This window comes from Felis catus, chromosome A1 (assembly GCF_018350175.1).
Source record: "Felis catus isolate Fca126 chromosome A1, F.catus_Fca126_mat1.0, whole genome shotgun sequence".
Classification (NCBI taxonomy): domain Eukaryota; kingdom Metazoa; phylum Chordata; class Mammalia; order Carnivora; family Felidae; genus Felis; species Felis catus.
The window spans coordinates 10,282,406-10,291,878 of NC_058368.1; the positions used below are offsets into that span (position 1 = coordinate 10,282,406).

At 44.4% G+C, this 9,473-nt stretch overlaps 2 long non-coding RNA genes across 2 annotated transcripts; both read left to right on the forward strand.

Annotated features, from left to right (window-relative positions):
- The first annotated feature begins 3,984 nt into the window (after window positions 1-3,984).
- On the forward strand, window positions 3,985-4,896 carry LOC102900692. The gene is made up of 3 exons (XR_002740579.2): window positions 3,985-4,054; window positions 4,164-4,268; window positions 4,349-4,896. It is a non-coding gene; the product is annotated as an uncharacterized LOC102900692 (long non-coding RNA).
- A 288-nt stretch (window positions 4,897-5,184) lies between these two features.
- LOC123383316 lies at window positions 5,185-8,990 on the forward strand. The gene is made up of 3 exons (XR_006592899.1): window positions 5,185-5,357; window positions 6,025-6,070; window positions 7,764-8,990. It is a non-coding gene; the product is annotated as an uncharacterized LOC123383316 (long non-coding RNA).
- Window positions 8,991-9,473: the final 483 nt, after the last annotated feature.

Below are 9,473 nucleotides of genomic sequence, written 5' to 3' on the forward strand. Positions count from 1 at the left end.
AGCCCGCGGTGTGCTACCGCTACAACCGGGCCTTCAGGCAAGTGGTCAGCTGCACGGAAGCATCTGTAAGTAGCAACTTTGGTTCTCTTTAGCAATGATGTGTTTGTGAGTGTGAGTCTAGCCCCATGGTCCTCACCTTGGAGCTGAGCGGAGTGTTCCGGGGACAGTCCGTCCCTGGAAGTTAAGAATTCTACTAGAATTCTTCAACTCTGCTACTTATCAAGTATTATTTGGACACTCTTCTTTGAAAGCTGACTGGAAGAGCTCACAGTTGCCCCAGTGGCTTGTAGTATGAGCTCTTTGGAAGGGCCATCTGCTACTAAAGGATGGCATTATTTCATGGTGGTTCTCTTGTATGGTGTAGGATGATTAATAGAACTCTACTATAGTGTAATCTGGGGATGAAGGTATGGAGCATTCCATGTCTACTTCCTCTTTCACTGGGGCTCTCAAGGATCATGCTAGCCCGGTCCTGGATGCGTGACACAGTGTCTGGCCCACAGAAGGGACACAACCAATGCTCCTTGAATGAAGAGTGGGAGTAGAGAAGTGCACACATCCCATAATTCATGTACTCCTGCCCTTGAGCTAATGGGAGGACACACCCCAAGTACACTCAACTTTAAATGTTCTGAAATCACCTAAATATCAGTTCAATCACTTTCCGAACCACTGGCCTAGGCTCTGGCATTACACGCCCATGTCCCAGGCCATCTGGCAGCATCCTCTTTTCTTCTTCCTGCAATTGCCTGGCACACCCTGTCTTTAGGATTTATAGCCTCGGGAGCACCACAGTCTGGTAGTGTCATCTTCATGTTCACACTCATTTCGGCTTCTCTCCCAGTGAGACTCGGTTGTCTTTGCATGTGTTCTTGCCAGTTCCTGCTCTAAAAATTAGTCATCACCATGGGTGTATTAAGTATTAAATGAAACAGATTACTTGGCCTGTTGATCAAAAATTTGTTATGATGACTCAGTCTCAACTTATCTCAAAGAAGGTGGGTTCTTGTCTAATTTGGGTTCATACTTATAAAGAAGCAGTTGTCTTCCAGATCTTTCAGAATCACCTGCGACTCCAAGGACGCCAACCTTCTGGTCTCAGCATCCTGCACATGCCTGTTCCTGGCTCTGTCCAACTTTTTCCCATCTCCACCCTGGAATTTCCTGCTTCTTCCTCTTTTCCTACACACACCTTAGCAACCCTTCAAGGTCCAACTCAAGTCCTGTCTCCTCCACAAAACGTGTCTTCACTGCTCTGGACTCACACAAGCATCTCCCTCTTCCTGACCACCCACAGTCACTACCTCCCATGTGGTGTAGATTCAGTCCTCACCCGTCCTGCTCTGTTTCCCAGGCATGAGCCTCACCTTTCTAACGATTCAGCAGGCAGTTAGGGCAACTAGCACCTCATCTATGTTTCCCCCTTCTTTCCTCTTAATCTGTCAAAACCCTTCTTATTCTTCAACGCACAACTCGGATATCAACTCCTCTGAGAAAAGTTTCTAGATCCCTCCCACATCCAGGCAGAATGAAGGGCTCCATTAGCATTTGGGCTCCTAATTCTGTGCTAACAGTCAGCCTCCTTCAATAGCATTACTTTTGATATGCATATCTTCCCTGCCTGTGGGTGGTAAGGAGATGTTGAATTGAGATATAAATACTCTGTCAACTCTTACTGTATTAAGCACATGCTGGTAATAAACTCTCAGACACTTACTGAATTGAATTATTGATCTGAGTATTTGCTCATCCTGCAGATCTGTGTGAAATCTATGCCCACTGTCACGATCCATAGCATCTAAGCCACATTGCAGTCTTTATTTGTGAAGGAGAGAATATAGCCCAAGATTTTCACGATCCTGAAGTTATGAATACCTCTATGCCACACATTACTCATTGAGTTGCGTAGCAAAGTGCTAGGGGCCACCAACTTTCAATGCCTCTGAAAATGCTTGAAAATGGCACAGTGTAAACTAATAAATATTCAATTAAATGTTTGCAATGTGTTACATAGGAACTGCAACTTACACATATACAGGTATATGTGATATGGACATTTACTTGTTACGAATAATGAATTTTTTTTATCAACCGAGCTTAAAACTGTAGATATTTTACAAAGATTGTAACATTTAATAGCAAAATTATATTTAATTTGGGATGTGGTTGCAGTTTAATATGTCTAATTGAATGGGAACTCCAAAAGCAAGAATCACTAAGAAAGAGGTTCTTAGGCCCAGCTAAGGCTTGAAATTCCCTCTACAAAATGCACCTAAAAAGTGTAAGTAGCACCTTTAGACTTTTTTGGATTCTTTTTATATATATATATATTTTTTTTTTAAGTTTTATTTATTTATTTTAAGAGTGAGAGAGAAAGCAGGAGGGCCAGAGAGAGAGGAAGAGGGAGAATCCCAAGCCGGCTCTGCACTGTCAGCACAGAGCCCGACACAGGCCTCTATCCCATGAACCGTGAGATCATGACTTGAGCCGAAATCAAGAGTTGGATGCTTAACCAACTGGGCCTCCCAGGCATCCCTAGACTTTTCTTGATTCTATAAATAGAACCCTAAGTCGTTTTTAAAGATATTGTAATTGCTCACTTCAATCTTTTCACTCCCGTAACTGTAACCGTAACCGGCAGTAGCAGGTGTTGGTGTTGGGGGAATTTCTTTTTAAGGAAGCGAATGTGTGACTGTTTAACCACTTAACCAGAAGGCAGGTCCACAGGGAGGTTGCCTCCGCTCTGTGTCAATCGTGGGCTATCTGCCCCACTCAGCACCCTCTGCTCATTCCTCCATGCCAACAGGTACCACATTCCTTTCTGGACCTTGACCGTATTACAAGTCACCGCATGTTGTGAAACTTCGGGATGTTTGCAAAGGTTGGAATAATTAAAGTAATACCCAGTAACGCTAAGGGTCTATTGCAATATTAAGGGGAACAAATGGATGCTCCGGAGCTAAAGACACGCCCCGCCCTCCTTCCCACCCCCACGAGCCCTGGCATTGTAAAAGGACAGAGGGGCAGGAAGCAAAGTGTACATTACTAAAAACCTGCTCTTAGGCATTTAAATCAACACCAGTGAGAGGATGCCTTCTGGTTTCTGGGTTGGAGACCTGGAAATTTCTCTATGTCAATGGAATAGCCTCTTTTACAAAGTGGAAGATTAATAGGAACATTCAGTGGTTCTGAGACAGAGTGTTGTCCTCAAGCACTTCTCCTCCCACACCACCATGCCTTTGGGTACAGGCTTCAGAAAGCCTGCCCCAGAGGAAGCCCTCCTTGGGGTAGGCACTTACCTCAACCAGTCATGAAAGCTGACATTCATCTCCCTTGACAGATGATTCTCATTCAAAGGTTGCTCAAGGAATGGGGCAGAAAGAAAGCCACTCCAAGACTCAAACTAGTTAGACTGAGTGAAACCTGAAAGCTGAGGGTTTAGAAGATATATCCTTCCCCCCAGACAGGCTGTCTTCCTCACTCAGCTTCGCCTTGGTGCTGAATAAATTTTGCTGCTCAAAATTCAATCCACACCTATTTCTCTGAGCCTAGGTAGTCAGGAGATTTTTACCCAAAGATTTCTAAATTTTCTAATCTTCTCGCTGAGTGTTATGGGATGAATTTTGTTTCCCGGATATTCCTATGTTGAAGGCCCAATCCCAGCAGCTCAGAATGCGACTGCATGCGGAGATAGAGCCTTTAAAGAGGGGATTAAGTTAAAATGAGGATATTAGGGTGGGTCCTGAGCCAATCTGACTGGTGTCCGTATAACAAGAGAAAATTTGGACACATAAGGAAACCCTGGGTGTGCATACACAGGGGAAAGACCATATGAGGACACAATGAGAAGGTGGCCATTTGCAAGCCAGGAAGAGACGCCTCAAAAGAAACCAAACCTGCAAACAATTTGATCTTGGACTTCCAGCCCCAAGAGCTGTGAGAAACTAAATGTCTATTGTTTAATCCCCCTGTTCTGTGGTATTTTATAATATAGCCCAGCAAATGAATGCACCAAGATAAGCCAACTTGTATTGGAAGTAAAGATACCTTCAGGGTAAGTTTTCATCTTACATATCTGTGGCACTAGACTTCTGAATGCAAATTCCCTTTAATTTGATAGCCAGTATCTCAAGGTCACTTTTTTTTTCAACTTCCGGATACAGGTGGTAAAAGTATGGGACTTTGAAACAGGAAGGCTCTTTCTGGATTTACTGGGGCTCATGGCAATGCTGGAATCACATTCTGACCTTTGACTCCAGTGGAAGAAGGTATGTGTCTTCTCTAGTAGCTTCAGCCATTAGGCGGTGAGCTCCCTGAAATGATTTCCTAACAGAAGACTGTTTCCTAGGCTAGTCACTGGGGGCAGAGACGGCTGTCTGAAGATATGGAGCTACAACAACGGACATCGTCTGCACACACTGAAACATGGCAAGTTGCTTCCTACCAAGGCTCCCCATAACATAATGATGCAAGATTGGGCATTTGTTGTCAAGGTAGAAGAAACAAATGAGAATGGGATCTAGGGTGCACGTGACAATCCTACATTCTTTTTCTCTGGCCCTTCATTTTACCAATGACTTTAAACTTCTACTGAGGAGAGACGTACTTTACATGAATGTATGTGCTCCCAGCTAAGCCTTGTGCACCTGCTCCTTCATCACCCGGTATGTTTATCTGCGTTCTTAAAAGAGCTTAGCTTTTCTAAACATTTTAAACATCACATAAGTCAAAATATGGATGAGCAAACTAAAAGCTAGTCTGTTTTGTGTGTTAGTGATTTTTTTTTCCAAGGCCACTTTTCCACTTGTTCATGTGCTGTACCTGATTTTGGTCGAATTTCCACAGTTCTGGCCTGTTGACTTTCCATGAGGAAGATAAGAGGCAAAAACTTTTCAACTACCAGAGAATATAAAAGAATCCAAAGTAAAAAAAAGACAAAAATCACTCAAAGTAATGAGTTTGTGATTCCAAGTTCTGCTTCTGACCTGCCTGTGTTCACTTGTCTCCTCACTCAGGAGGAGCCGGGCACCGTGTAGGGTCCTGTCAGGAGAAGGCGAGCTTCTTCCCAAAGCTGAGCAAGGGCAGAACCAGCATTTTAGGGCAATGCGGGGGCGGGTGGGGGGAGGGGGTGCAGGAAACCAGCAGGGCTTTGGTGGTTTGAAAGACACCTAACTGTGGTCTGAAAACTAGAAAGTATGCAAGTTTTCCCCAATAATCATTGAATTGAGACAACATGTGTAAACTGATTTAAGGACTAATAAAGAAGAATGTCTAATAGAAGGTGACAATGTTATCTTTCTAGATGAAAAGCAAAGTGAAGTCTGTGATTGTACCTACTTGGAGGTGAACCAAAATAAGTAAGTTATATTCAGCTTGGATGTAAGAGGGGGATGCATCTTTTTGATACAAAATCTATGCTGGAGGAGGACACCAAGACAATGAAGGGAATTTTCCAGAAGGAAATATGTCAAAGCATTCCCGAAGACCCTGGTTGCTCCCTGATAGTAATTTAGGCAACTAGGCTCTTCTAGAATATTGGAAGCAATTCTCTGCACATTTTGATGACTATTTAGAGGTAGAGATAGGGAGCACTGCATCTCTCCACCAAATGCTTTCTTGAAGAATAAATCACAGACTAGATTACCAGAGTAATTAAATTCAGCAGCCACAAGGCCAAGAATAAAAATCCAATAAATTCTCTCCTGAACACAAAAAGAGTGAAAACAATTCCCGATTGGTTTCTGTTTGTGCCCTTGCCTCCGTGTTTCAACCGATCTCTTAGGATCACTTAACCTTCAGAAGGGCAACTGCTCCTGGAGTAGCATCCATAGACCTCGGAAATTATAGATCCCTTAAGTAGCAGTGAAAACGCTGACCCTAATTTATCAAATCACATTTTATCTTGCTGTCTCCATTTATCATATAGACATGGCAAAATTAAGCCACAGTATTGATTGCTTGCAAAATGTAAAGAGATGATAAGCTCAAGTATTGAGATGTACTACTACTCTGTTACTGTTCTAGGTGCATCATAGCTGTTGGATGGGACAGAAGAATAAATGTGTATTTTGTAAGTGAAATGTACAAAATGAGCTATTCAAAACCCTGCTTCAGATTGCTATCCTCTCCCCACCAACCCTACCCTTGATTCTTTTCACACTAAAATCAGTTTGTAGTAGTTCTTTAGACTTCTGCTCTCTCTACAAGTTAAGCCATGATAGAGACAGAAGAATTTCCTCCCTCCCTCTCTTCCTCCCTTTTAGAAACCTTTTTTACTTTGGTTTTTGTTTCTGTTTCTTCCCTCTAGTTTTCTTTTTTTTTAAGTTTATTTATTTATTTTTAAGATAGAGAGAGAGAGACATAGTGGGGCAGGGGCAGAGAAAGAGGAGCACAAAGGATCTGAAGCACGCTCTGTACTGACATCAGAAAGCCCGATGTGGGGCTCCAACTCATGAATCATGAGATCATGACCTGAACCGAAAGCAGACGCTTAACTGACTGAGCCACCCAGGCACCCCTCTAGCTCTCTTTTATGGGAGGAAGTATAATGACTCTTCACCTAACTCTGGGAGGGCGCTGGTTCCCACATCAACAATCAATTCTCTGACACAGCTGGTGTCCTACAATTCAGCTCAATCCTGGCCCATCTACCCGGGGATAGCATCAGATCCACAGGTTACAGGCTCAGTCCCACAAGCCCGGTCTTCGTGCCCCCCCCCAACTTCAGACACCTCCCATGCTCTCAGCACTTAGGGAATTCCAAGGGTTTTAGGAGCTATCTGCCAGAAGTGGGGACAGAGACCAAATACCTATTTCTTATCGTAAGTCGCAGTATCACGAAGTGTTAGCTAGAAGAGCTATCAGAGGCACAGAGGGCATCCCTGGGAATTCAAGCAGACCGTGTCTGGAACGTGGAGCTCTACACAGTTTACCTTGTATTCTTACCCCTCGTACCCGGGCTGTCATGCTCCCTCCTCCCCGGCACGCTGGGGCGTCAGCATATCTCGCATATCCTTGCCTCTAAGTGAGGGCTAACCACTCTGTCAATTGTCCAACCCTTACTTTATCCCTTCTTCCTTCCACCTTGTCTTTATGCCCTGCTCCCTCTGTAAGTGGGAAGAGGAGATGAAATGCCATCTATAAGCATCTCTGGGGGGAAAAAGTATTTTTTTATTGCTTAGAGATGGAGAAAGGATTCAGGGACAGGAGAAGTTGAAAATGCTGACTGAAACTAAGTTTTAAATCTACCTGTGACATTTTATTTCCCCTGCTCACTATGCTGGATGGTCATGGATTTCTGAAGGTCTTTAAACATTGTAAGTTCTTTATTCGTTTGAAGGCGAGCCGTATTTCACAGCCTAAGCCTTGCATCCCCAGATGATTTGAGAGATGACTACCTGAGAAGCTCTGGTGTTGAATCCATCCTTTGGTATTATAGGTTCCTGAGCTGACGGCTTTTGTTTTAACACATGCAGTGGCTATGGCTTCTTATTATGAAGGCAAAGCTATGCAGACCATCCAAGGAGAGTTTGTCAGTTGACATATGATTTGTTGAAATGCAATCACCCAAACGTCAGAAGTGGATTGCTTTTTATTCCCACTAGCACTAGAGGAATTTGCTTTGACATTTCGAAAAACTGCATCACTGGTGGGGTGAGGGGTAGGGTTATAAAATGTGCCAACACCTTCTCTCTGAAGTTGTGAGTGTGTTGGCAGCTCATTTTACTGCTTATACAACGTCTCTTCCTTGGCTTTGCATACAGGATGCACCATGTGACTTTCATCACTTCTGGAAGCCGCGGCCACACTGGCAGGATGACCTGGTGAGCCCTGGTCCACACTGTCTGGCTCTCAACCCAAACAGTGGCACATGTCGAGGATATCTGTCACTCAGAGGCTCACCCTGACTCTCCTGGGCCTGCCTAGGGTTGTCACAAGGACCTCAAAAGCCTCTGCTGTGGCAGGAATCATGACTGGGGTCCAGGTAGAGCCAGAAGTGCTGGGCTCCAGGCAGCTGCTTCCCCTCCAGGAAGAGTGATGGCCTTGTGTTCAGATTGGGGCATGGGGCTACAGAAGCCAATCCATGCAGCTCTCCATGAGCTCAGCCAGGATTCATGTAGTACAGGAATGGCAGCCCAAGATGTGGTGGGTGTGACTTTCCTCAAAGAAGCATGTACTTCCTGTTTCTGCTTGGCATGCAAAATTGTATGCATTTGCTGTGTCACCTTTGGGCAGCCAGGGAGCCGAAGAGATGACATTCCTGCCCTGTGGCTTGTTGGGGGCCCATAACCAGGAGACTTCTTGTGATTCTTATTAGCAAAGTGCCCCAACTTTCTGCAGCCTCCTATGGTTGAATGACCTCCCTCAAAATTGTCTGGATGCCAAGCCAATAAGACAAGTGCTAAGAAAGCAAAGTCACTGTGCCCAACCGTGTGCTACAGCTCAACCCTACCTTAAACCCCCATAACCATTCCAAAAGGTACAAGTCACTAGAATACAAACTCCATGAGGCCAGGCCTTGTCTGCCTTCACCATGGTATTCCCAGGACCTAGCCCAGTGCCCACTTTATAGCAATGCCTAATTAATTTGATTCCATTCAACTAGCATATGCCAAGTACAGATTGTGGACCAAGTGTGCTTTGTTCACTGAAGATGAAGTTATGATCAAAAGGGTCATCTCATGATCTCTGCCTTCCCGGAGTTTGCAGATTAGTGATTATTGAGTGAAAGAACAAAGTTGTGCAGAAAATGCCTGGAAGTGAAGGCCATTGCAAGGAGGCATTGTCAGGCAAGTCAGTGAAGTGTTAGTGCATTCAAATATTTATTTATTCAACTATTAACTCACTCAACACGTATTTTTGGGCACTTTTATAGTGTCATGCTTAATGGATAGGCCCAGGAGATACAATGTGAATAAAATGTGATTCCTGGGGTGCCTGGGTGGCCCAGTCGGTTGAGCATCCGACTTCGGCGCAGGTCATGATCTCACGGTTCGTGGGTTCGAGCCCCACGTCGATCTCTGTGCTGACAGCTCAGAGCCTGGAGCCTGCTTCGGATTCTGTGTCTCCCTCTCTCTCTGCCCCTCCCCTGTTCATGCTCTGTCTCTCAAGGATAAATAAACGTTGAAAAATATTTTTAAAAAACAACGTGATTCTTGGCCCAGAATCTCACAGCCTGGTGAGGAGATAAACTATGGAAATAATAATCATGCAATGTGACAAATGATATAACGTAAAAGATGTGGAGAAGCCTAGAGGTGGGAACTACTAACTTTGCTCTAACATCACACAGGAGATCGAAAGATTACTAGGATTTTCCCAGGAGGCCGAGGTGAAGAAAGCAATGTAGATGATGGGAAGGGGTAAGCATGAAAGCATGAGCCAAGTCGGGAAGCATGCATGAAAAGCATGTTGTCTGGAGGGCTATGAAAAGTTTGAGGGGCTGGGGCATCAGACACAGGAGGGAAATGAGG